Raw genomic sequence first — 27,701 nt, forward strand, 5'->3', positions numbered from 1 at the left:
TCCCTCTGTGTGGACGGGGCCCCCTGCCCTGCACTACCTGTTGATGCCAGGGCCTGGTGTCCAGTGATGTTGGTGAGAAGTGTTCATACACGCTCACAGTGCACACTTGTGCATTGACAAGACAGGAAGGAGGAAGATTTGTGGGATTTATCTTTAGCACCTTCACTCCTTAGTTTGTGTCTGTCTAGTTTATTTCATAAGGAAGTTAGCTTATTTGTTCCCATTTGAACCACTTTGCCTCTGGAAATGTAATTATGTCCGGGAAGAAGGACACTTGTGTGCTGGTTTACCTTAGGTTAGTTTGAGGACTGCACCTGCTTTTACATGCAGATAATTAACCTGAATGTCAAATATAGATCAGCTTAGGTAGGAAAAAAATAATAAGTTGGAAAAAGTCCTTTTATATTGGAATGCTTAAATATTGATATGTTAAGTATTCTTTTATCAGTGGTTAGTTTATAGTCAAATATAGGTAATTTCTGTACACTTGGAGATGACTGATCTAAAATTCGTATGAATATATGTCAGAAAAGATTGTTTTCAAATAAACTGGGGAAATTACAAAAAATATATGTATAATGATCCACTCTACCATTTCATACTTTTTCAGCTTGTAAGTTATGGTACTTGTAACTTGTAACATGCTTTTATTTTTGTATAGATTTGGCTGTTGTGTCTTTATCCAGCCTTTTACTCATAACTTTTCTTCCTGTTTTAAGATGTAAATTGTATAAACAGTATATATGTAGCTTAATGTTTTTTGACCACCCCTGGGAGATTTTCCCCTATTCCACTCTTTGTTAACAGACTTCCTCAAGATTTTATCTACTTTTTTTGGTTAGCAGAAATGCTTCCTGGTTTTAAACAGTTTGTTGTGTAACATTCTTAATTTCTGTCATTGAAACTTTCGTCTTTTTAATTTCCAGTTATTTCCTTGTGAAAGCGGGGCTGTGTGAATTGGGTTCCATCATCATATTCCCATTAAGTGTCCATCGAGTATATACTCTGGGTTAGTCTCCATGATAGACTTGATAGACTTAACATTACAAAAATGAATGAGACATGACCTTACCTTGAAAAAGCTTGAGATAGGTTAAGGAAGAGAACCGTAGATGCATAAAGGAAAAGAATAAAAGTGAGATGTGTGCAGAAAGTGATGAGAAGATTTTCCTATCAACAAGGCAGCTAGACTAAATGAACAAGTAATAAAACTGACCAACCCAGAAGGAACATGAAAAAGAGAATAGAGACATTTTTTATTGGCATTTCCTTACAAAAAGGCTGGGTTTCAGCCCTTTTTGGTTATAGGACATTGAAATGTAGTTTTTTTTTTGAAATGTAGTTTTTAGAACTGTTTATTGTCCTATTATTTGTAATAGGACTTAACACAATTTAACTGTTATAGAGAGAGAACACTGCATCTTGAATGGACCTTCCTTTACATTTTGTGCTTTGGTTCCTGCCTCCCTGCAGTCAGTTTTGAAGTCGTTAATGGAAAGTTTAGTGATAGTACCTTCTGAGACATAAGATTTAAGATGACTTCCAGTGTTGTTACTTTGAGGGGAGGGATGAGAAAACTAAAATGCATTAAACTTCTTGACCAAGTGACTTTCTCAGAGTTACAGAGCAAGTTAGTAGGAAGAACTGCAGTACAATCCATTGCCCTCTTTACTCACCTGCGTAGGATGAGAGGGAGAAGTGAAAGAAAATACGGAATTCACTCTAACCATTTTGACAGTTAGACAGAAACCCATATTTAATTTAGAAAATTTAAGGCTCAGGTAAGAAAAGGGTTTAAAACCAGTCTTAGGATGAGCTATTTATGTGCTAATTGTAATTTTTTCTTTTTAATTGTGTTAAAATATACATAACATAAAATTTACTATTTTTAAGTGGACAATTCATTGGTATTAAGTACATTCACATTGTTGTGTAACCATCACCATCATCCATCTTCAGAACTTTTTCGTATTGCAAAACTGAAACTGTACCCATTAAACAATAACTCCCCATTCTCCTCTACTCCCAAACCTTGTCAGCCACCATTTTACTTTCTGTCTCTATGAATTTGACTTGTCTGTGTACCTCATATAAGTGGAATCATACAGTACATGTCTTTTTTGTGACTGGAATATTTCACTTAGCATAATGTCCTCAAAGTTCATCCACGTGGTAGCATGTATTAGAATTTCTTCCTTCTTGAGGCTGAATAATATTTTACTGCATGTATATCCCACATTTTGTTTCTTCATTCATTCGTTGATGAAAACCCAGAATGCTTCCACCTTTTAGCTATTGTGAATAATGCTGCTATAAACGTGTGGGTACACATATCTCTTCGATACCCTGCCTTTAATTCTTTTGGGTATATACTCAGAAGTAGAATTGCTGGGTCATGTGATAATCCTATTTTTAATTTTTTTTAGGGAATACCGTACTGTTTTCCATAGGGACTGCACCATTTTAGATTCCCACCAACAGTGCACAAGGGTTCCGGTTTCTCCGTGTCTTTGCCAACACTTTATATTTTCTGCGGTTTTTGTTTTTTGGGTTTTTGTTTATTTGAAAGTAGCCATTTTCATGGGTATGAAGTGATATCTCATGGTTTTGATTTGTGTTTCCTTAATGATTATCCATGTTGAGAATGTTTTCATGTGCTTTATTGGCCATTTGTATATCTTTGGAGAAGTATATCTTCAAGTCCTTTGCCCTTTTTTTTTTTTTTTTTTTTTGCGGTACGCGGGCCTCTCACTGTTGTGGACTCTCCCGTTGCAGAGCACAGGCTCCAGACGCGCAGGCTCAGCGGCCATGGCTCCCGGGGTCCATCTGCTCCGTGGCATGTGGGATCTTCCCGGACCGGGGCACAAACCCGTGTCCCCTGCATCGGCAGGCAGACTCTCAACCACTGCGCCACCAGGGAAGCCCCTGCCCGTTTTTTAATTGGGTTATTTGGGGGGTTTTGTTATTGAGTTGTAAGAGTTCTTTATATATTCTAAATATTATTAACTCCTTATCAGATATGTGATTTGCAAATATTATTCCCACTATGTGGACTCCCTTTTCACTCTGTTGATCATTGTGCTTGTTGTTATTTGTTTATTTATTTTTAAGTCTTTTGAATTTGTTGCAGTATTGCTTCTGTTTTATGTTTTGGTTTTTTAGCCATGAGGCATGTGGGATCTTAGCTCCCAGACCAGGGATCGAACCCACATCCCCTGCATTGGAAGGCAAAGTCTTAATAAATGGACCGCCAGGGAAGTCCCTGTAATTTATTTTAAAATAAGCAAAGAACAGGACTCTGAACAGATATTCCTGGGACAGTGAGTTTTTATGGACATCCATATGCAGCATATGTGGGGAAAGCAAGAGCAGTGAAATATGAGGTCCTGGGGTCATTGTGATCTTATCAGAAAGATGAAAAGGTAAGAATGAAGACAAAGCACAAGTTTGCCCAGGCCTAGCCTTATATGAGGCAGTTGGGTATAATTGAGAACAAGGAAAATGAGATACAGTGTTCAGAAAATGCCTGTGAGTGATTATTTAAATGTTTAAATGAGCTTTTGCATAGATGAGGCAGTCAAGATGGTTTGGCTAAGCTACCACCTTTATTTGTCAAAAACAGGCATAGTTTAAGACTATTATATGCTTTAATTTTGTTTTATGTGTAGAATTATTCAAATTTACAAGTGATGAATTTCATCCCTGAGACATAAACTGAAGGAAAGAATCTCTGAGAAAATCATCCTGTGGAATTTTTGGTGTTTTCTTCCTACTGTCTACTTTCTATTATCAAATATTTGTTTAGCAACCCTGTCAGGAACACAGTCATTATTACATTTTTGGGGGGTTTGTTTTCTTCTTTTTTTTTTTGGTTGATTGGTGCTTTTGGCAGAAAGACAAAACTAATTTCACATCTTTATCCTTAAAAAGAGATAAATTACAATTGGATACATTTAGCAGATGGTTCTAAATCCTTAGAATATTATTAATGCTGCTATAGGTTAAATTTCTGAGGCACTTCATGGATTATTATACCTGTACTTTGCTTCTGTGATTTTGCCTTTTGTTTGATATCAGCAGTCTAGGGCATAGGTCCCTGTTTTCAGAGCCATTCAGGATAATTGCTTCTATACTAAATTTGAAAGTATGCAAAGAATATTTGCTTTTTCCAAGCTTTATGCTGTTTCTTCCCTTTCTCGCTGGCTTTTTTAAAGTCCTTTTATGCTATGCCTTATGATTGTCCAAAGCCTTTCTTTATGGTTCTGTAACAAGTCTGTGTTCTTTAAATTTTTTTTTTTCCGGTAAAGAACATTAGGATGTGAACAATGACTATTAAATAAGAACAGCCAGAGTAGAGTATGTAAACACCTCAGGTAACAAGCAGAATCAATAAATTAGTCAAATAGAAGACAGACTTTGAAGAACATCTCTAGAAAGCAAAGGAAGTGTTTGGAGACAAATATAAGGGAAGAGATGATAAACAGCAAGTATATTTCAGAGAGCTTGCTAACAACATGAACTCTAGAAGACAGGACAGATATTTCAAAATTAATTATCTGAAGTATAATAAAGGAAAATTTCTAGACTTTGATTAAGGAAGACCTATCATCAGAAATAGATAAGGCTGATCACATTTTAGATTCTAATACATATTTTGGTTAAAGTTTTATATCTTATACTAAATTTATAATTCTGTATGCTTCCAATCAAGCAGTGAGGGTTAAACAGTATATTAGCTTGTCAAGATTCACAATAAACTATGTTTGGATTTTGATTGAATTTGAATTATATTTATGGATTAATATAGAAAAATTGACATCTTATTAAGGTTTCTAATACATGAATGTGGTCTATTTCTTCATTTATGTGGGCTTTCTTAAATGTTTTTAAATTGTTTTATAAATCTCTGTACATTCTTAGGTATCTTATACTTTTTGTTGCTGTTGTAAATGAGTATTTGTTTTTAAATTATGTTTTTGTTTTGTTGTCCTTTAAAATATATATGGAAGGGTAGATAACGAAGACAAGACATTTCTGAACAGTAAGAACAAGATGGTGGGACTTGTCCTATCAGATATCAAAATGTACAATTGTTCAAGTAGTAGTTAATAGTAAATTAAGACAGTGTTTGGCTCAGGGAGAGTTGTACTGACCAGTAGAACAAAATGGTCACCCAGAAACTGGTCCACAGATATATGGACAAGGGTGGCATTGCAGGTAGGGGAGGGGGGATATGGAGAGAGTATTTTTAAACAATGCTAGCATGATTAGTTATCCATATCGTATCCATATGGATCCCTATTTCATACTATATACAAAGATCATTTCTACATAGATGAAAACGTAAAAAGCTTTTAAAGCATATGGGGAGAATATATTGTATCCCTGGAGTAGGGAAGAATTTTCCATGACAACACAGAAAAAAACTAGCCATGGAAGGAAAAATTGATAAATTTTAGTATGTTAAAATCAAGAGCTTCTTTTCAGTTAAAAAATCCTTTAATGAACTTGAAAATATAAGCCACAACCTGAAGGAAGTTGCTACATACAGAACTAGCAAAGCTTTAGTATACAGAATGAATCAATAAGAAAAAGACAAATAGCTGGATAGTAAAATAGGCAAAAAGGCATGAACAGCCATTTCATAGAAGAATTACATAAGGCCTATAAATATAGTAAAAGATGCTCAACCTTATTAGTAGGGAAATGCAAATTAAGATCATAATGAGATTGCCAAAAATTAAGAGATTTTCCAGTATCATATGTTGGAGAGGATGTGGATCAATAGGAATTGTTTTTTGGCCATTATCTGTGTTTTATTAGACTCCGTGATTTTTTATTTTGAGTATTTTTTTCTTTTTTTTAATTGAAGTATAGTTTACAATGCTGTGCCAATCTCTGCTGTGCAGCAGAGTGACTCAGTTATACACATACAGACATTCTTCTTTAAAATTCTTTTCCATTATTGTTTATCCCAGGAGATTGGATATAGTTCCCTGTGCTATACAGTAGGACCTTGTTGTTTATCCCAATAGGAATTCTTTTATTAATTGTTTTTAAATTTTATTTATTTATTTTTGGCTGCGGGTCTTCGTTGCTGCCCGCAGGCTTTCTCTAGTTGTGGTGGTTTCTCTTGTTGCGGAGCACGGGCTCTAGGCACGCAGGCTTCAGTAGTTGTGGCTCGCGGGCTTAGTTGCTCTGCAGCATTTGGGATCTTCCCGGACCAGGGCTCGAACCCGTGTCCCCTGCATTGGTAGGCAGATTCTTAACCACTGCACCACCAGAGAAGTCCAGCAATAGGAATTCTTATACACCACTGAAGGAGTATTGGTCAACCACTTTGGAAAACAAATTAGCTTTATGTTGTGAAGTTGAATTTTGCATACTTTCTGACTCAACATCTGTAATCCTAGAGAAGCTCACATGTGTGTACTAGAAGATGTGTACAAGAATATTCACACCAACATGATTCATAATAGCAAAAAAACTTGGAAGTAACCCAAATGTCCTTGACAGAGAATGGAAAATTAAATGGTGGTATATTGATGTAAAAATATTAAACATTAAAAACGAATGAACTACAGCTATATATTGGTTCCTTTCAATGTAATTAGGCTAGCTTTGCAATGATCAGTGTCAAAAAATAATAAAGCAACACTTAGTCATTCTTGAAAATAAAAATTACACTGAATTCCTGCTATGTGCCAGGCACTGTTTTGGGTGCTAGGGATTTAGTAGTGAATGAGAATGGACGTGTTTTCTGTCCTCATAAAGCTTATGTTTTAGTTTAGAGTGGGACAGATGACTAAGCAAGCAAGCAAAGCAATTTGTAATTTAATGTAACCATAAGAGATGGAAAAAGATGAAGCAAGCAAAGAGGATAGCATATGATGTGATGCGGTGTGGGTGGGTGTTTCTGCACAACCAAGGAAGGGTTTTCTGAAAATGTGACATTTGAGCAGAGTCAAATGTTCGAGAGGAAGGAGTCGTACAGCTCTGGGGTAAAAGTTGGAATGAGCTTGGTATGTTCAAGGAAGAGCAAGAAGGCAAATGAGGCTAATACAGAATAAGCTAGGGCTAGAGGCAGAAGGGCGGGAGATGAGTTCAAGGAGGTAGACAAAATTCCTATCATGGGTCTTACAGCTTTAGCAATGAGTTTAGAATTTTTTAAAAGATGGAAGGTCATGGGAGTGTTTCGAGCAAAATGACATGATCTGACTTATGTTTAGGATCTGAAGAATTGATTGTTGGGGGCAGAGGTAGGGGCTAGGGAGGTGGATGCAAAGGGCCCAGTTAGGAGCCTTTTGTAGAAGTTTAGGCATTAGATGATGGTAGAGTAGACCAGAGCAGACAGAATTGGATGTAGAAAGAAATGGTTAGTTTGGTGATATATTTGAGGGGGTATAATTGAAAGAAATTAGTGTTATTGAGACATATCTGTGTGGGAGAGAAGTAAATCAATAATGACTTCCAGGTTTCGAATAGGAGCAGCTGGTTGGACAGTGATATCATTTACTCACGTTAGAGAATACTGAAAGATAAACGGGTTAGGCCATAAGATTAAGAGTTGAAATGCCTATGAGACACTGAAGTAGGTGAGTCTGATGCTCAAAAGGGAGGTCTGGATTTTGGGGGTAGAAATATGAGACTCATCAGTGTATAGATGGCATTCAGAACCATGGAACTGGATGAAATCACCAGGGGAGTAAGTCTGTGTGAGAAGAGGAGCTGTGAAAAGAAGACTGAAAAGAAGTGGATGGTGAGAAAGGAAAAAAATATATCAGGAGAGTGTAGTATCCTGGAACTCAAGAGAAGAAAATGTTTCAATGGGCATATTATATAATAGAGAAATATATTTGCAATGGAGAGTATAGTTATCAGGTTAATATATTACAAATGAATAGTAAAAAGACAGAAGCCTATAGAGAAATGCAAAAGTGATATGAATAGGCAATTCACTGAAGGGTAAATCCTAATAGCCGATACACCTATGAAAAGATGCTTAACCTCACCATTAATCAGGGAAATGCAAATTTAAAAGAGCAGAAATGCCTAATGCTGTCAAAGATTGGAAGGGAGGTCATTTTCATATCTTGGTGGAAAAGTGAATTATTATAACCTTTTTTGAAAGCAGTCTGGCAATATCTATTTAAATGAAAAATACCTCTAATATATGATCCAACAGTCTCACTCCTGGAAATCATATCTCATGGAAATAGAAGCACCAGTGCATAAAAATCTAAGTATGTTTGCTGTAGCCTTTTTTAAGGGCAAAAACACTAAAAATAAGGTAAATTCCTTATTTAACATTCCTCAGGAAAAAGTTGGGTAAATTATAGGTTATCTAATTACTGGATTATTATGCAGTCATTAAAAATAAATGAGTTAAATCTATGCCAGTTGACTTCAAGGAGTTTTAATAATGCAGAGAATTTGATAAAATGTGATTTATTTTGTGTGCATGTGTGTGAGAGAGAGAAACACCATAGTCACCCCCCCCCCAAAAAAAACACACTTCTGCCTGTGTATAAAATATTTGCATATTGGGCTTCCCTGGTGGCGCAGCGGTTCAGAGTCTGCCTGCCGATGCAGGGGACACGGGTTCGTGCCCCGGTCCGGGAGGATCCCACATGCCGTGGAGTGGCTGGGCCCGTGAGCCATGGCCGCTGAGCCTGCGTGTCCAGAGCCTGTGCTCCGCAATGGGAGAGGCCACAGCAGTGAGAGGCCCGCATACTGCCAAAAAAAAAAAAAAAAAAAAATTTGTATATGAACATGGAGAAAAGCATACTTTGCTATGAATAGTTATGTCTCGATATTCTCAGGGGGATTGGTTCCAGTACCTCTGCATATACCAAAATCTGCAGACACCCAAGTCCTTTATATGTAGCCTACACACATCCTCCCATATACTTTACATCATCTCTAGCTTACTTATAATACCTAATACAATGTAAATGCTGTATAGTTACCAGCACTTGGCAAATTCAAGTTCTGCTTTTTTGGAATTTTCTGGAATTCTTTTTCTCAAATAATTTTCATTCCACGGTTGGTCGAATCAGCAGATGAGGAACCATGACTACGAAGGTTCCAACTGTAATCATTACCTTGGGATAAGTAGGTCTGCGAGAGGTTGTAGAGGTAAACCTCCACTCACCTACCACTCAGTATGTACACAGATACACACACACACACACACACACACACACACACACACACACACCTCTATTTAAAAGAAAAAGGATCTCCATGATAAAACAGCTTCTGTGACATATCCCATTTATGTAAAATATATGTGCATGTATATAAAAGACATAAAAGGATAGTCACCAAAATGATAATCTAAAGTATAATTCATTTTTTAAATAAAATGCTAAATTGGGATATACTTGTCATCATTTTTTTCTCCTTTCAATACTGGTTCAGATGGAGAATCTTGATATTGATCAGATAAATTCAATTTTCAGATAGAATAAAGATAATTTTGAAAAAAATTTACAAGATTATTATCATTTTGTGCTCTTTACTAACTTCTGTTTCAACATCCATATTTCTTTTGCAGTCTTAACAAACGGTTTGTTTTGGATATAAGCTAAATAATATGAGACAAAGAATAAAAATTAGAACAGATTAATGGTCAAATCCAGAAGCAGCTAGCTGTGTTCAGTTGAGTGATAAACCTAACTGAATATTTCAATCGTGAACACACTTACCTACTATTGCTACACATATTTGCTCAGTAGATACGAAGAGGCTCTCATACTGTTCAATTTTAGAAAGAAAGTATTTAAATTATTTTATTTATTTTTTAAATTGAAATTGAAACAGATACCATGACTGTCAATAATGCAAACTTCTCAGAGCACTGTGAAGACCTGTGGGTTTGGAAACTACCATTTACAAAATGTTGGATTCTAGCCTAGCTGATTTTCTCTTGCCTTGCCTTCATGCATTACTCAGTATTCATCTTGACCTACCCCCAGCTTTGCTGTTTCTCTCTATGATTTAGCTGCTCTGACTTCTTTCTTTCCTCATTTTGCTTTTTTGAAGCTTTGTTTTGCCTCTACTCTGTTCATACCCATTTTGTGATGCTAACATTGCTCCAGTCCCTTTGGATGAAGTCCTGTAACTTTTCTGATCACTCTCTGCTAATGAGAAGTCCTCAAAGCAGTTCTAGTACAAAAGCAGACTAAGTTCAATAATTAATATGGTCAATTCTGTATAATTATTTAAAACTTCAAACTTTATTTAAAGCCAAAATTTCTCCCTACCAAAGGTTGCCCTACTGTATTAAGAGGGGGGGTCAACTAATTTTTTTGACCTTACTTAATGTATTGACTGCTCATCCAACATTCTTCAGCCCTCTAGGGTTGAAACGGGTAGAAGGTAGCAGGAAAGTTCTTATTAGACTAATAGCTGTTGTGAGCTGGTGTTGATGCTGTCTGGACTGGGCAGCTGTTTAGGGCTGATTCTTTTGCTCATTAATTCTTTTGTACTTTGTTTAGAGCTACCCTGTTTTACCTTTTGCTACATAACAGATTACTCCAAAATTTACTGGCTTAAAACAATAAACATATATTATTTCACAATTTCTGTGGATCAGGAATCTAGGCATGGCTTACCTGGACCTTCTGCCTCTGTCTGTCACAGTCATCTTACGGCTTGACTAGGGAATGGATTTGCTTCCAAGCTCACTCCAGGAGTTGTTGGCAGGATTCACTTCTTCATGAGTTATTGACTTTAAAGGCCTTATTTCTTCATGAGCTGTTGGCCAGAGCCATCCCTGTGTTCCTTGCTACATGGGCTTCTCCACAGAGCAACTCATGATATGGCAGCCAGTTTCCTCAGAGCAAGCAATCAAGAGGGCAAGAGTCTGCCAGCTGAAAGTGACATCCCATCACTTTTGCCATATTCCATTCATTAGAAGTAGATAACTAGATCTAGCCCACACTCAAGAAGAGGGGATTACACAAGGCCACGAATACCAGGAAATGAGGATTATTGGGAACCATTTTAGAAGCACCCTACCATCCCACCACCAGTAATCCTGGGATTATCTCATCTTCACTTCTCTTGATACAGGCAAATGTATCTCCTGTGAAGTCACTTAGTCCAGTCCCTCCTCCCTAGACATGTCACGGTACATTTCTGCCTTCTTTCTGCCGTGGTCCCCTCACCTCCACATGGCCCTCTTGGATAGGATTTAAGACAACTTTCATACTACAGTAAGTACCCTACATATGTATAACAAGTTCTGTTCCAAGAGCACATTCGTAAGTCTAGTTTGTTCATTAAGTCCAACAAAGTTAGCCTAGGTCCCTAACTAACACAATCGGCTATATAGTACTGTACTGGAACAGGTTTATAATACTTTTCACACAAATAATACATAAAAAACAAACACAAGAAAGAAAACATTTTGACTCTTACAGTACGGTACCTTGATTGATTTTATTATTTTTTTTAAATATTTATTTATTTGGCTGCACTAGGTCTTAGTTGCAGCATGTGGAATCTAGTTCCCTGACCAGGGATAGAACCCGAGCCCCCTGCTTTGGGAGTGTGGAGTCTTAATCACTGGTCCACCAGGGAAGCCCCTCAGTACCTTGAAAAGTACAGTAGTACAGTACAAGAGCTGGCATCCAGGGGCTGGCATCAAGTGAACAGGCAAGAAGAATTACTGACTGGAGGAAGGAGAGGAGGTGGGAGATGCTAGAGCTGAAGGATCGTCAGCAATAGGAGACAGAGGGCGAGCTGCAATTTCACTCACACGTGATGTCGATGGCACAGATTATGGTTCCTTGCTGGATTCAGTTCTATCTACCCTCTTGAAAAGAACCCAGTGATGTCTGGGTACTAGCTCTTTTTCTCATCATAGATGACATGGTAGCACTGGATTGCATTCTGAATGGCTGCTGCAAGCTTTGTGTACCATTCTACGTTCGGGTCCTGTGCCTCAAAAACTAACAGTGCCTCCTCAAAAAAAAGAAAATCCCCTTGCCATTTCCTGCGTCGTGAATCTCTTCGGTTCTTCAGTTAATTCTTCCTCTTGTCTCTCTTCGTCCTTTCTCTGGGCCTCCAGTTCCATCAGGTCCTCATTAGTAAGCTCCTCATGTTGCACAGCAAGGAGTTCAGTGAAGTCATCCTCTTGGAGATCTAGCTCCAGCTTCTCGCTGAGGGTCACTAAGTTGCTGAAGACTTCTTTGGACTCCTCATCCACCTTCTAAACTCCATAAAAATCGTGAACAAACTGTGTGAACAAAGGTTCTTCCAAACCCCATTCATGGTGAGGGCTGTAACCTCACGCCAAAGTCAGTGTTTTTTCTGGCCTTGTAGATGTTACAGTCCTTCCAAAATTGTCTCAAGGTTGTTCCGGATTTGTCACTCGTCTTTACTGCCTGATGAAAAGTGTGATGCAAATAATATTTTGAAAGTCGCTGTAACTCCCTTGTCCATAGGTTGGATAAGTGATGTAGTATTTGGTGGCAGATGCACTACTTTGATGTTGGGATGAAAGTCATCCATGAATGGGGGATGGCCTGGAGCACTGTCAAGCAGCAATAGAATGTTGAATGGGACGTCCTTCTCCGTGCAATATTTCTCTACCTCTGGGATAAAGTAGTGGAAAAACCAGTCCTGGAAAATGGCCTGTGTAACCCAGGCTTTGGGGTTACTCTTCCACACAACAGGAAGAGTCCTTGGCTATATTTTTAAGGGCTCTTGGGTTCTCTGAATGATAAACTAAGAGAGGCTTCAGCTTCATATCACTGGAAGCAATGCCACCAAACAACAAGAGTTAGCCTGTCCTTTGCTGCTTTATAGCCTGGCATCAACTTTTCCTCCTTCCTGATGTAACTTCGGTCTGGAATCTTCCAGTACAGTCCTTTCTGATCCACATTAAAAACCTGCTTCGGTAAATATGCGCCTTCATCAATAATTTCTTGAAGCATTTCAGGAAATTCCTGGGCAGCTACCATATCTGCACTCACTGCCTCAACACTTAACTTTTACATTATGAAGGTTGGCTGTAACCTTGAACCAATGAAGCCAGCCATGGCTGGCATTAAAAGATGTGCCCTCTGATTCTTCGCCATGTTTCTTCTTCAAGTCTTCATGAAGGCTTTTAGATTTCTCTTGAATCAGCCTTAAGCTGAGCAGGACTCAGCGCTGATGCTGATCCTGCATCCACACACTGAGAAGTTTCTCCATGTCCTCCATCACTTTTCCACACTTCTTCAATATTATTGTCAACATCATCAGCACGGCAGACTTCACATTTTTCATGATCGTCCTTGTTCTTTAGAATCATGCTGATGGTTGAATGAGTCGTAAGAACGAGCAACGCCTACCATCTTTTCGCCTCGTTCCACTCTCAGTTATTTTCACTTTTGTTTACATCATTACCGCTTGGCGTTTCTTAGCGGTACCAGCTACATCACTGCTGCTTTTATGCTTGCTTCCAGACATCCTGACTTGAAATAAAGATACTGTACTACCGTACTCTCTACAGTGCTGTACAGTAGAGTACACAAAAGCACAACCACTCGTAGAGGATGCATGCATGTGACAATGTATACCAGACACGTGAACTACCTTACGTGGTTGGACGTGCGGACGCATGTTTGCATCTTTAAAAGTTCACAACTTGAAGGTTTGTATGTAGAGGACTTACTGTATCTCTAGCTAATGGTCCATGGAAGACTTGCATTCTTACCACAAGAAACTCTTGAAGTGCAAGCCAACCTCAGTGCATTCATCACCCATTTCACCCTGCTATCAGAGGAACTAACCAGGAAGTCCTGTACTCTTTCTCAGGATTTCTCAGACTTGAGTCAAACACCAGTCTCCTGTGACTCCCAAGCTCTAGAAGATATATCTTAAGCTCTGCAAGTAGTCTTCTTGAAACTTATTTCCCTAGGTCAAGGTACTTGGGGAAAAGAAGCTTTTTCCAAAAATCCTCTCCTAATCTCTATCTCTTTTCTTGCCTTCTCCAACCTTTCTTTGTTTTGTTTTGTTTTCTTATTGTGCTAGAGCTAAAGTTTACAAGGTTTTTTGCCCACATTCTTTGCAAGTTTGGCATGGTGGTTACTCACCTCATTTTGTAATGTATTATCTGTTGTCTTAGATCTTCAGCTGAAACTGACAGTTCCATATCAACATCCTGTTTTATATGCTTTTGCCTTCTTCCTGCTCCTTCTTTGAAGGAGTCTCCCTTGGATAGTTGCCTACAGTCACTATAACAAGAAAAGTGATTAGTAACTAATTTATTAAACCAAACAGTAAAACATAATAGAGAAAAGATGGAGGGAAGATTAATAAAGATTGGGAAAGGGAAGAAGAGAGGGGAAAGCACTAAATATTTTGTTTCAGATTAGAATAAATAGGTAAATATTATCTTAATATTATTTGTAAATATTATTTTAAAAGTGTTCTTGAAATATAGGAAGTACTTAGTGAATTAAAAATGAGGTATTTGAGTTACAATTCATGTAATAAAAATAAACATGAAGAGAAAAAACAGAGGCATAAAAAGCCAGACATTATGTTACAAACATAAATGGTTCTCCATTTGGATTGATAAATAAAACCCAGCAATGCAGTGTTTAAGAGAGACCAATCTAACACAGAATAGTAGAAGACAAAAATTTGCCCCAGTTGGAAAGATCTATTTATCAGATTTGAATAAAACAAGAAATGGCAGTAATTTATATCATATAAAGTAGAATTTAAGGGGGAAAAAAACAGATATTGTATATCATTTTTTGTTGACAACATAAAGCTTGATGAGTTGACACCAAAAATAAAAGATGTCCCCAAATTGGTACAAATACTGTGAATTAGATTCACAAGTGTGTGAATTTAGTTTAACATGATTGTTTTTCTTTACATTTTTTTGATGGGGGAGGCAGGGTTTGGAGGATATGAGTAAAGCAGTGAATTCTCTCCCCATTAAAATGTGCTATATAAAATCTTGCATATAATTAAGGAAATTTTGCTGGAGGAAGACCAGCTAAGACTCCTTACTAGGGAAATGGAAAAGGGAAGGCTAAATTCTGCAAATATAGTGTCCTTAGAAATTCAACCAAGTATATAACTGGAGACTCATTCCAAACCCCCCTTGTAGTGGGAAAAGGTGCCTTTATATCTGATCAGATGAGGTTCTCATTGGTTCAGAGGGGCTGAACCATAGAGAGGCTGACGGTTTAAAGGAAAAGTCATCCAGCACACATAGACAGTAGAGTCTGGAAGCTTAATTGTCCATTTGCTCTTTACCTAATAAGAATTCCATTCTGCAATTATTTTTTTAATCAGACTTGCCAGAGAAAGCCCTAAGCATCAATATTTTTATTGGGTTACTCTGACAAAATAATATTTTTGTTTATTTTTAATTTCAGAAGAAATGTTTTATAGCACTACCGTTCCTACCCCATTGAGATAACTAGCATTGATAGTTTGGCGTGTACCCTTCCTAATGTTTTCCTCCACTTACATAAGCATTCACATGCACGTATGGTTTTATGTAGTTAACATTTTTTATCCTGTAGCTTGCTCTTTTCACTTGTCCTTGATATACTGCTAACTTTCCAAGTCAATGCACATAGATCTTGGCTATGAACGTGCCATACTATGACTGCACCATAATTTAGTTAACCATTCCCACCCTGATGGCCCGTTAGTTGTTTCTTCTTTGGCAGGAGAGCCTCAGTGAACATATTGGTTTGTTTATGTTTACATACTCACTCATGTTCTTATTTCTGTAGGATAGATTGGTTCCTAGAAGTGGAATTGTTAGGCCATGTGGTATGTATGTTTTAATTTTATAATATATGCAATCATATCAATTTCTTAAATGTTTGTAGCAGTTTATAATCCTTGTAATTATTTATGTGGGTGCTCATTTCCCTACACTTACTATTAGGCGCATTTCTAGCTTAAGAAAATAATTCATAGAATTATTTTGTGACTTGTGAAATCACAAAAGTAATACAAGAGAAAATATGGGATAATTTTTGGGTAATCTTAAAGTAGGAAAGGCCTTTTAAGCAAGATACAAACCCATAAGCCACAAAGGAAATGATTAATAGCTGTTGCTATATAAAAATTAAGAAATTTCTGCTAGCAAAAAAAATTTTGCAGATGAAGTCAAGACAAATGATAAATGGGTAAAAAACATACGTGGTAGGAAAAGGGCTGACATAGATAGGTAGACAGACAGACAGACAGGCATACAAACAAAATGAGCTTTTACTGATCAGTAACAAAACTAGACAACAACCCAGTAGAAAAATGGACACGGGATATGAAAAAGCAGTTTATAGAAAACACAAATAACTTTTTAACATATGAAAAGATGTTCAACATCATCTATAATTAAGAAAGTACAAATTAAAACAAAACAGCATTTTTCACATAGCAAATTTAAATAAGATTAAAAGATAATAAATTATTCGTTATTAGTGAAGATGTAGGGATTTAGGGACTCACATGATTGGTGGAAGTGCAATCACTAATTGACAATTTGGTGGTTTTAAAAACTTAAAAAATTTTTTTAAATTGAAGTATAGTTGATTTACAATGTTGCGTTAGTTTCAGGTGTACAGCAAAGTGATTCAGTTTTATATATATATTCTTTTTCAGATTCTTTTCCATTATAGGGTATTATAAGACATTGCATATAGTTCCCTGTGCTATACAGGAGGTCCTCCTTGTTTATTCATTTTATATATAGTAATGTGTATCTTAATCCTAAACTCCGAATTTATCCCTCCCCTGCCTTTCCCCTTTGGTAACCATAAGTTTGTTTTCAATGTCTGTGAGTCTGTTTCTGTTTTGTAAACAAGCTCATTTTGTATCTTTTTTTTTTTTTTTTAAGATTCCATATATAGTGATATGAGATATTTGTCTTTGTCTGACTTCACTTAGTATGATAATCTCCAGGTCCATCCATGTTGCTGCAAATGGCATTACTTCATTAAAAATTCTTTTTTGAATTCAGTTGTTTTTAGCTTAAGTATTGTATACACAGTTTTGAAAACCAACTTGGCTTATAAGAAAGCACAACAGTTTCCTGTCTCTCTCTTTTTTTTTTTTTGGCTGCATTGGGTCTTCATTGCTGCACATGGGCTTTCTCTAGTTGCAGCAAGTGAGGGCTGCTGTTTGTTGCGGTGTGTGGCCTTCTCGTTGTGGTGGCTTCTCTTATTGTGGAGCCTGGGCTCTAGGCAGGAGGGCTTCAGTAGTTGTGGCACACAGGCTCAGTAGTTGTGGCACACAGGCTTAGTTACTCTGCAGCATGTGGGATCTTCCTGGACCAGGGCTCGAACCCATGTCCCCTGCATTGGCAGGCAGATTCTTAACCACTGCACCACCAGGGAAGCCCCTCCTGTCTCATACTGATTTATTGACTAAACAATATCAGTTGACTCCATTTTAAGAGCGAGGTTATAACCAACTTGTTATACTACCCTCATCCTCTCTCCCCTCTTCTCCTATTTTTACCAAAATATTATAATGAAATTTTTGAAACGTATCAGAAGTTGATATAAAAAGTGAACACCGGGCTTCCCTGGTGGCGCAGTGGTTGAGAGTCCGCCTGCCGATGCAGGAGACACAGGTTCGTGCCCCGGTCCGGGAGGATCCCACATGCCACGGAGCAGCTGGGCCCGTGAGCCATGGCCGCTGAGCCTGCGTGTCCGGAGCCTGTGCTCCGCAACGGGAGAGCCCACAACGGTGAGAGACCCGCATACCGCAAAAAAAAAAAAAAAAAAAAAGTGAACACCATAACCCACCACACCTAGAGTCTACAATTAGCATTTTGCTAGGTTTGTTTTATGACATTTGTATCCATCTAACAATTTCTATCCATCCATCAATTTATCTTATTTTTATGTATTTTAAGTTAATTTGCATGCATTATTGTATTTCATTCCTAAACACTTTAGCATGCATGTAATTAACTAGAATTTAATGTTTATTTACATTTTTGAGGTGAAAGTTACATACAGTGAATATTCCATTTGATGAGTTATGACAGATTTATACACCCATATAACGCAAACCCCTATCAAGATATGAAATATACCATCACCCCAGAAAATTCTCTTATGCCTCTTACCAGTCAGTTACCACTCCCACCTTCCCCCAGAGGTAATCACTGTTTAGAGTTTTTTTTCATCACAAATTAGCTTTTTCTTTTCTGGAACTTCATATAAATGGAATCATGCAATATTCCATTTATGCAATATTCCAGTATTACTCTTTTATGCAGACTTCTTTCATTTACCGTAATGCTTTTGAGATTCATCCATGTTATTGTATGATTAGTACTTCGTTCTTTTTATTACAGAATAGTATTTCCTTGTGTGAATACACCACAGTTTGTTTAACCATTCTCATGTTGATGGACATCTAGACTGTTTCCAGATTTTCACTATTATGAGTAAAGCTGCCATATACATCCTTGTACAGATCTTTGTGTGGACGTAAGCTTTCATTTCTCTTGGGTAAATGTGTAGAGCACTATGACAGTTTGGTATGTTAAAAGATATCCACAGTAGATACCACTTCACACCTGTTAGAATGGCTAAAGTTAAAAAGACTGGCCACACCAAGTGTTGGTTAGGATGTAGAGCAACTGGAACTCATGTATTGTTCAGGGGGGTTTAAAATGGTATAACCGGGCTTACCTAGTGGCACAGTGGTTAAGAATCCACCTACCAATGCAGGGGACACGGGTTCAAGCCGTGGTCCGGGAAGATCCCACATGCTGCAGAGCAGCTAAGCTCGTGTGCCGAAACTACTGAGCCTGCGCTCTTGAGCCCACGTGCCACAACTACCGAGCCCGCGTGCCACAACTGCTGGAGCCTGCATGCCTAGAGCCTGTGCTCTGCAACAAGAGAAGCCACCGCAATGAGAAGCCCGCGCACCACAACAAAGAGTAGCCCCCGCTAGTCGCAACTAGAGAAAGCCCGCATGCAGCAACGAAGACCCAACACAGACAAAAATAAATAAGTAAAATAAATTTTTTAAAAAATGGTATAACCACTTCAGAACACAGTGTGGAAGTTTCTTAGAAAGTTAAACATATCCCTACACTATTACTCACTAATCCTTTTCCTAGGTATTTATCCAAGTAAGATGAAAGCATATATTCCCCCCAAGAAAGGTACAAGAATAATTTTAGCAGTTTCATTCACAATAGTCAAAACTGGAAACAGTAACAAATGTCCATCATCACATAAAGAGAATGGATGCAGTAGAATACTACTTGGCAATATAAAAGAATGATATTAGAATTATATTACTAATATAATATGAATTCATCTCAAAAAGACATGGAGCAAAAGAAGCCAATGACCAAAAACTTGTTGCTTTTTTTTTTTTTTTTTTTTTTAAGTTCAGGAACAGGCAAAACCGATCTGTGATGATGGAAATCAGGAAGGTGGTTGCCTGTAGTGGATGAGAAATAACCGGTAGGGAGTAGGAGGAAATGTTCTGAGATAACTTAAAGTTCTGTACTTGATTAGGGGTTGGTTAAATGGGTATATGTATGTATCAAATTCTCGTTAAATATATTCAATACATTTAAGATCAGTATATTTCACTATAAATTTTACTTCAATAAAAATGCAGATAGCGGGCTTCTCTGGTGGCACAGTGGTTAAGAATCCACCTGCCAGTGCAGGGGACACGGGTTCGAGCCCTGGTCCGGGAAGATCCCACATGCCATGGAGCAAATAAGCCTGCGCTCTAGAGCCTGCGAGCTACAACTACTGAGCCCATGTGCTGCAACTACTGAAGCCCGCATGCCTAGAATCCGTGCTCCACAACAAGAGAAGCCACTGCAATGAGAAACCCGCACACCGTGATGAAGAGTAGCGCCCACTTGCCGCAACTAGAGAAAGCTCGCACAGCAACGAAGACCCAACACAGCCAAAAATAAATAAATTAAATAAGTAAAATTTTTTTAAAATGCAGCTAAACCCTAAAAATGAGTTTATTTATACCTGTTCAAGATTGAACCTGTGTGGACAGTTGCTTAAGACTGAGGGAAAGTTGGGGGAATAGGCCAGATTTTTTATACATTTCAATTTAAAATGTGCCTGCTATAATTTAAAAAAAAAAAAGAGGGATCTGGCAATATAAATGAAGATCTTATATGAAGATCATACACCAAATCCCTCACTTTTTACTATTCAGCCTGAGGTTTTCCATTTGTCAGATTGGCTCTCCCCGGGTATACTGTGAGGATGTGTTAATGCTCCATATGTGCTCCTCCTCTAGAATCAGCAATGTAACATACGAATGAGGGACCTCAGTCAGTCATCTGGCCTATCCCCTACATAAAGCCTACAATAAGTTAAAAGCACTGTGTTCTAAGTGTATTGTGACCTCTCAAAATTATTTATAATTTTCTAAAGATGAAAATGGCGAGGTTTTTCAAAGTTTTATTGAGTGAAAAACAAAATGTCTTTCAATGTGAAATTGCTCTGTCAACTAACAAGTGATGATTTTTATATTCTTGAAGATAATTACAGACTGGTTTTCAACAGATTTTTTGAACTGTTATTTTGGAAGCTATCTCCTTATGTTTGGGGTCCTAACAAAGTGTTATTTTCAGATATTAAGTTGATCAGTTACCTGTTTGTTAATCCAGATATACTCAGATTTAAAAAATTCTTTCCCCTTCCTCTTGTATACATTTCCTTTTTCCATAGTGTGCTTTCCCTTTCTTCCCCTACAGTAAATTTGTTGACTCATTTATAGACTTCTCTTTATCTAAAGCCATTTTATAATATCACAAGCGGTTTTCCCCTCTGTAATTTAACCTCACCTCATAAACTTTAATAGGTAAAATGGTCTTTTTTTCCCTCCACATTCTTAGTCAGCTAGCCCCCAAAATTCTTATTGGCATATTCAAAGAGACAAGTTTGTTCTTCTTATTTCCTTTTCTTAAGCATAGAGACTCCTTTATACTATAACCCCATAATAGTTTTTCTTAGTAATCTGTGATTGAAAGTGGTCTGTGGTGTACCTTTCTCTTCTTCACAGCCAGGGTCACTGATTCTCATCATGTAAGTATAGGCTTCTTCAGGTCCTGAGTCAGTAAGGAAATTTTGGTCCTCGAGGAATATTTATTATGCACTAGTCATGTATCAGGTGCTGCTTTAGGCAGTAGAGCTATTGTGGAGAACAAAGCAAGTTTCCCTCTCACAAAGATTATATTCTAATGTGAAGAAACAAACAAATACTCAAGGGCAGGGAAATTCTTACAGTAAAAATAAAGCAGAATAAAAGAATAGAGAATGACAGGGTAAGAGGTATTATTTTAAGTTGGGTTGTAGGGGGAAAGCCCTCTGATGCAGTGCTATTTGAGCAGAGATTTGAACAAAGTAAGAGAATGAATGGGCCATGAGCATTTCTGAGAGAAGAGACACTGCCAAGGGAGGGACCTTGGTATCTCTGCCTAGCCCTCTGGCCCTCAGGACTTCTCTTCCTCCACTCAACCCCACCCCCAACTACCATCTGGACTCCTCTAAGCTACCACACATAATAAATTTGAGCCACTGTGTGGAACCTCTTACCCCAGCATTCTGATAAGATTCCCCTGGTGTTGGTGCCTATCTGTATTTTAATCACTTCCTATTCACCCTATTGGTGAGAGAGAGGATTCCCACCATATGTTTTTGGGAATGGCTCAACACACAACACTGGGCAGATAAGATAGGCAACAATGTATTAGTTACATAAACTCACATCCCAGAGGAGGAGGACGCTGCCTGCCTTACAGGGCGACCTGGAGGTTACACTCAGAAACAGTGAACAACTCAGGCAATGGGAAGAAGACTTTGTAGTATCAAGAGAGTGGGGTTCCCACAGGAGGATGTGATTGGCTTGTCTGAATAATTGCGAGGCTAGCAGGGAACCAAAACCGGGGATAAAGGCTAGCAGGGATTAAAAAACTTTGCTTGGTCCCTTTAATGAAGAGGATTTTTTGACTAGGGGACCTTATCCACAGGAGCAGAGCGAGGAAGAGAACTTGCAGGTAGACCATTCAAGACCATCCCAATTTTACAAAATGTTGAGGCAGCACGTAATACTGCACTTTGGGTCTTACACCACAATCTGAACCAAATCATTTGTTACACAGTGAGTTCTCTGAACTCAGCAGCATCACAAGAATTATCAGACTTCATTGCTTGATTAAGATAGGAGCTTAGATATCTGAGGATAATGAATAATGACTTGGTCAAAGTAACAATATAATGTTTTAAATTAACATAGAAGGTGGTAACCCAGTTTTTTTAAAGAACTTTAACTCTTTAGCAAGGAACTTTTGTTGTTTGTTTAAAAACAAATTTAAAGATATGACAGAGTCAGCACAAAGTCCAAGAAGTTATTCTAGTGAGATATGGCTATCTATGCAGATTACAGGAGGTAAAGAATAACCTTTTACCATATTTTGTTAAGAACAGAATACTCCAAGACCAATTTCTTATTTTAACAGAGAAAACCAAATTCTGGTTTTATATTAATAAATATTTGACATTAATTGATTTAGAAGCTTTCCCTTTTTAACCTTATGAATAAATCCATCAAAACTGAGCCAGCTTTGGAAAAATTTTAATATTTCATTGCATATTTTAGACTGTTATTTGCAGTTATTATAGTCCAAGGCAAATAAATTTCCCTTTCCACAAATCTACAGCTTTCAATATCCAGGTTTGTCCTTCATTATCCTCTTTCACATTTTGGAACAACCTAGATACTTCACTTCAAGTACAAGACTAATCTTTTCCCATTAATAAACAAGAACACATGCCATTCATTACCTTTGCATACATGGTTGTATTTCTGTGTCACTATTGTTCTTAGTATAGTCTCAATCTGCATATCAGTTATAACTTAACCAAGGTAACTAACTTCTGTTTCACAGAGAAACTGAGAAATTTCTGTTATATACAAGTGTTTTAACAAACCAGCAAAGCTCATGGATACACCTAATACACATATCCTTTCCACTACATAACATATAAAAATTAAAATCATATATATGTTAAAACTACACTTGCTGACCAGTGTTTCAGTATTCTGTCTTACTTAGGAATTATTCAGAGATGCAAAGATGATCCTTTAACTCAATTTAATATTAGTCCAAGGTCTTAAAGTTAACTGTTGGAAATTATGTTTAATCTTAACATACCACAGAACATAATTACTGTTGATATAGAAAAGTTTGTCAGAATTATAATTTAAGTTTACGTTTTCCTTCATCTTAAACATTATATGGAAGTAATATTAGCTTATCAGTAGACCCTTTTTTCCTTTTTTTAATGTCCATTTTATTCTTTTTTTAATTATTTACTTATTTGTTTTTATCTATATGATGATGCCTTTGTTTTTTTTATTATTATTTATTTTTGGCTGCGTTGGGTCTTCGTTGCTGTGTGCGGGCTTTCTCTAGTTGCGGTGAGCAGGGGCTACTCTTCCTTGAGGTGCGCAGGCTTCTCATTGCAGTGGTTCTCTTGTTGCGGAGCTCGGGCTCTAGGCGCGTGGGCTTCAGTAGTTTGTGGCGTGAGACCTCAGTAGTTGTGGCTCGCGGGCTCTAGAACACAGGCTCAGTAGTTGTGGTGCACAAGCTTCATTGCTCTGCAGCATGTGGGATCTTCCTGGACCAGGGATCAAACCTGTGTCCCCTGCATTGGCAGGTGGATTCTTAACCACTGCACCACCAGGGAAGTCTACCGAGGGAGGTTAGGTAAGAACTTCAGAACTTAAGGAATTCAGATGTAAATTAGTATCTTCATGAGAAACCCCAATTTTATTTTCTTAAATTTACTTATATTACACTCTACAATGATTAAATCCAGATAAAGACAAATAGTTATTTTTAAACCAAAATTGTAAACCAGTCTGATTTGTTCAAAGATTCACTTTGATTACTTTAATTTGGATTCTTATATAAGAATACTTACGAGCTAACAGCTCCTGTGAGAAGGGTTTTTTCCTTAAAAAGCCACCACATTTAATATAGTGTAGCACTCCTTTAATTAAAAAATAGAAAATTGGACATTTTTTAAAATATTAGGAAAATAAACGTGCACTGATGCAATTTTGCGGTCTCAGGGCAAAAATCCCGCAGATTTAAGCAGACTTAATGTTTTGTTGTTGTTGTTGTTGTTTTTATAACATCTTTATTGGAGTATAATTGCTTTACAATGGTGTGTTAGTTCCTGCTTTATAACAAAGTGAATCAGCTATCCATATACATATATCCCCATATCTCTTCCCTAAGCAGACTTAATCAGAAGAAACAAAGGCAACTCATCCACAGGAACCACAGCAGGAGGATGGAATGTTTTATAATGTATATCAAAAACAGCTGGAGGCTTCTTAAAACCCTGATTCTTGGGCCTAACCCTCATTAGGGTTCTGGACTGAGAACTAGCATTTCTAATGAGTCCGCAGGTGACACTGATGGTGAAGGCCCAGGGATGAACTCTGAGAACAAGTTTTCTAGGAAATGTGAGGTTGCCTGCCTCCAGGCCCCAAGTCCAGCCTCAGTTCTAACTGACATTCGTGTCTCTGCAGTGAACAAAGCAGACAGATAAACAATGAACGATAACAAAAAGGCCACCGTATTTGAAGTATTCTACATTCACTTTTTAATTTCTTGAGGATTCTTAACGTTCCTTTATATTAGATTTTTGTAATCTTATTAGTGTCTGTAAATCAGTAAAAACAGAGCTCTTTCATTTTAAGAAATTTATATCTAATTTGTTAATACCCTTCCCAGAAACAGGAAAATGTTTCAAACTCACACGGGGAAGGGTAAAGACTCTCAAGTATGATAGGCACACAGAGAGCCTATGGCTTCAGGTCTACTTCAGTTACAGGTTAAAGGAAACACAAAATACATACACTCACTGATCTAGATCTCAAAGGGCTTTTCTTCTTTCCAGTAAAAGCAAGACTTATTCTTCTACAAACCAAAAGACTATTGTACCAGATTATTTGCCCTGTCATACCCAAAAGAGAATAGGTCCCCATCCTCCTATTAATGGGGAATAACACACTGGCTGTGTGCAAACCAGAATCAGAACCAAACATAGCCAAGAACCAGAAATAAAAGTGAAAATAAAAGTCAGGAAAATAGAAACAGTAGAAAAACAGAAACTCTGAAGTTAAAGTTCTATTGCCACTTGGTATTCACTCTAGAAGCCAAAACAAACAAACAAAAACCAGTGCCCAGGAGGTGCACTCTTTAATTGGTTCAAGAAGGTATATATATCCACTTGAACAACTTCGTATAATTCCAAAACTGTCAAAGTGTAATTTTCAAAACAAGACTCAGTAAGATATAGTGAGTGCGTGTCAACATTTAACACCTTTATGAGGGAACCAGCGTGATGGTAAAGCCACTATTTTGGTATTATTTATTACAGGGGTGTGAACTCAGATGTTCAAAGGGGCCAGGCAAGCAATTGTAAGTAAGGGAAGCAGGCATTAACAACATTACCTAGAGAGTGGTGGGGAATGTAGCAAACTTGAGAGAACATACCTTGTCTGAAGGCAGCTGTTGATCATCTTCAGCTAATTGTTGTCTCCTGGGAATGCAAGCTTAGTGTTGCTTATCCCTATCTTCCATATTTTTTCACAGAGGCTGTTGTTCTGGATTTAAGATGAATCTTCCAGTTTTAAAGTGTTGATACCTAATTCAGTTTTTTAAAAACACTGTATGAGCCAAACAAAACATTTCTTCAGGCCAGACATGGCCTAAGGGCTGTCAGTTTGCAGCTTCTACAGTAGATGTTAGTTATATAACACAGTGAAGGAAAAGTTTAACCAAAAGTTGTGTTTTATTTGAAAGAAAAGTTTTTTTAAAAAGATACACTTTCAGTTTTCTCACAAGAGTGAAAAAAAAAACATGATGTGATAGTGTTTTGTCGGCTAGCAATTCAGTGCCTCCCACATACATAAACATACATTTCCATATTAAGTTCTATTTTTTGTCCATTTAAAATATAGTTATTCATTTTCTGGAGATCTGTATCATAGTGTGAATATTCTTAACACTACTGAACTGTAAATTTTAAAATGGGTAAGATAGAAAATTTTATGTTATGTATTTTTTACCACAATAATATATGTATGAGAGAGAGAGAGTGTGTGTGTGTGTTTGTGTGTGTATAATTGAATTTTATTCAAAATGAAATTACTCATTTTAAATTGTCTTTGTAGGGTAGTGTATTGAATGTAAAACATACAGGGTTTACCCAGAAGTTGTACAGTCGGTAACGGGAAAGCCCAGAGGCAAGGAGATACTTTGACAGGCTGCTGTGGCCTTGTCAAAAGATCATGAGAACTTTTTTAGGGAACTAAATTTAGTAATGGGAATGGTGTTCAATTTGGAGACATTTCAGGAGCCAAATTGGGGAATTTGGTGAAAAACTGAATGTGGAGCTTGAGGAAATAATAAAAAGATTAAGGTTTCTTTCTTGGTACTGAGTGTACCAGTACTTAAGATAGGAAACAAAAACAGATTCAGAGAAAATTCCAAGGCATGGAATTTCAGGACTTGAAGGAAACCTAGAGGTTACCTAGTGCAACCGTCTCATTTTACAGATGTGAAAGTCATTAAGTGATATCTTCGATATCACAATTGAAGTCAGAAGCAGGACTAAAGTTTCTAGACTGAAAGTCCATCTTTTCTCAGTACACCAGGGCATCTGTTCTGTGACACATGGTTCTTTCAGTTCAGAGATGAATGTTGTGATGCTGTAGTAATCCTCAGGCTGTCGCCATATGTTAGTTCAGAAGGCCTGCAGATATCTTCAGGATACAGGATACCAGACCCTTTTCCTTGCTCTATAAACTCCAAGTATGCCTCTTCTGAAGAACTCCAGGCCTTTTCTTCATTTTAAGCTGCTTGTAGGACCTGTAAATGGAAATGGTTTGTAGATGTTTGTAATTTCATTCCTGGAGTTCAAAGGAAAGGTTGGGACTATAGATGGAGATTTAGGAGTCAAGGACCATTTCTTGAAACATTCTAGGGAATGATGTTTATATAACTATGTAGCATTCTAAAGAATTTAGACTTTATCCTATGAGAAGTTTTCAACCTCAGGTGTACATAAAAATTGCTGGGTCTGGGGAAGGATTGATGATCTTTAGTTTTTAAAAGCCCCAGAGGTTTCAGATGCACAGCTATGACAAGCTGTTGAAGGATTTGACACAATCAAATATGCATTTAAAAAGGTAATGTGAGCTTCAGTGGATGGGGAGAGACTTGCACTAGTCCAGGCAAGAGATGATATCTTTCAATGACTACATAATATTTTGAGTTAACTTTCTATAATTCTCCTATCTTGTAGGGTGGGATATAAAAATTTGTTACTATCCCCCAAAAGTGCATCTTCTGTTACTTTTTTGTTATTCTTTTGAATTATTTCACTAGGACACATTCCCAAGAGTAATTCTATTGAGTTGAAGGAAATGAGTAGTTTTGGCTCCTGATTATGTATTACCATAATAGTTATAATCAATTTACAGTGTTACTCTCCATATGGTGTGCCAAATACGACCTTTAGAATCATTTTATAAGGTTCAAGGAAAGGAAAACTGTTGGGATTTTTATTAGAGTGATTTTATTTTGAAATTAACAATAAATTATCGGAACAATGTTTATATCACGTTTATGCTATTTT

General features: G+C 37.4%; 1 protein-coding gene across 1 annotated transcript in view; it reads left to right on the forward strand.

Moving 5' to 3' along the window:
- The window catches only part of HDGFL3 (HDGF like 3), a 74,892-nt gene that overhangs the window by 21,996 nt on the left and 25,195 nt on the right, over nt 1–27,701 (forward strand). The gene's annotated exons all lie outside the window — the stretch shown is intronic.

The sequence above is a fragment of the Monodon monoceros genome, unplaced genomic scaffold, assembly GCF_005190385.1.
Source record: "Monodon monoceros isolate NGI ecotype Baffin Bay Population unplaced genomic scaffold, NGI_Narwhal_1 Super_Scaffold_21, whole genome shotgun sequence".
NCBI lineage: Eukaryota > Metazoa > Chordata > Mammalia > Artiodactyla > Monodontidae > Monodon > Monodon monoceros.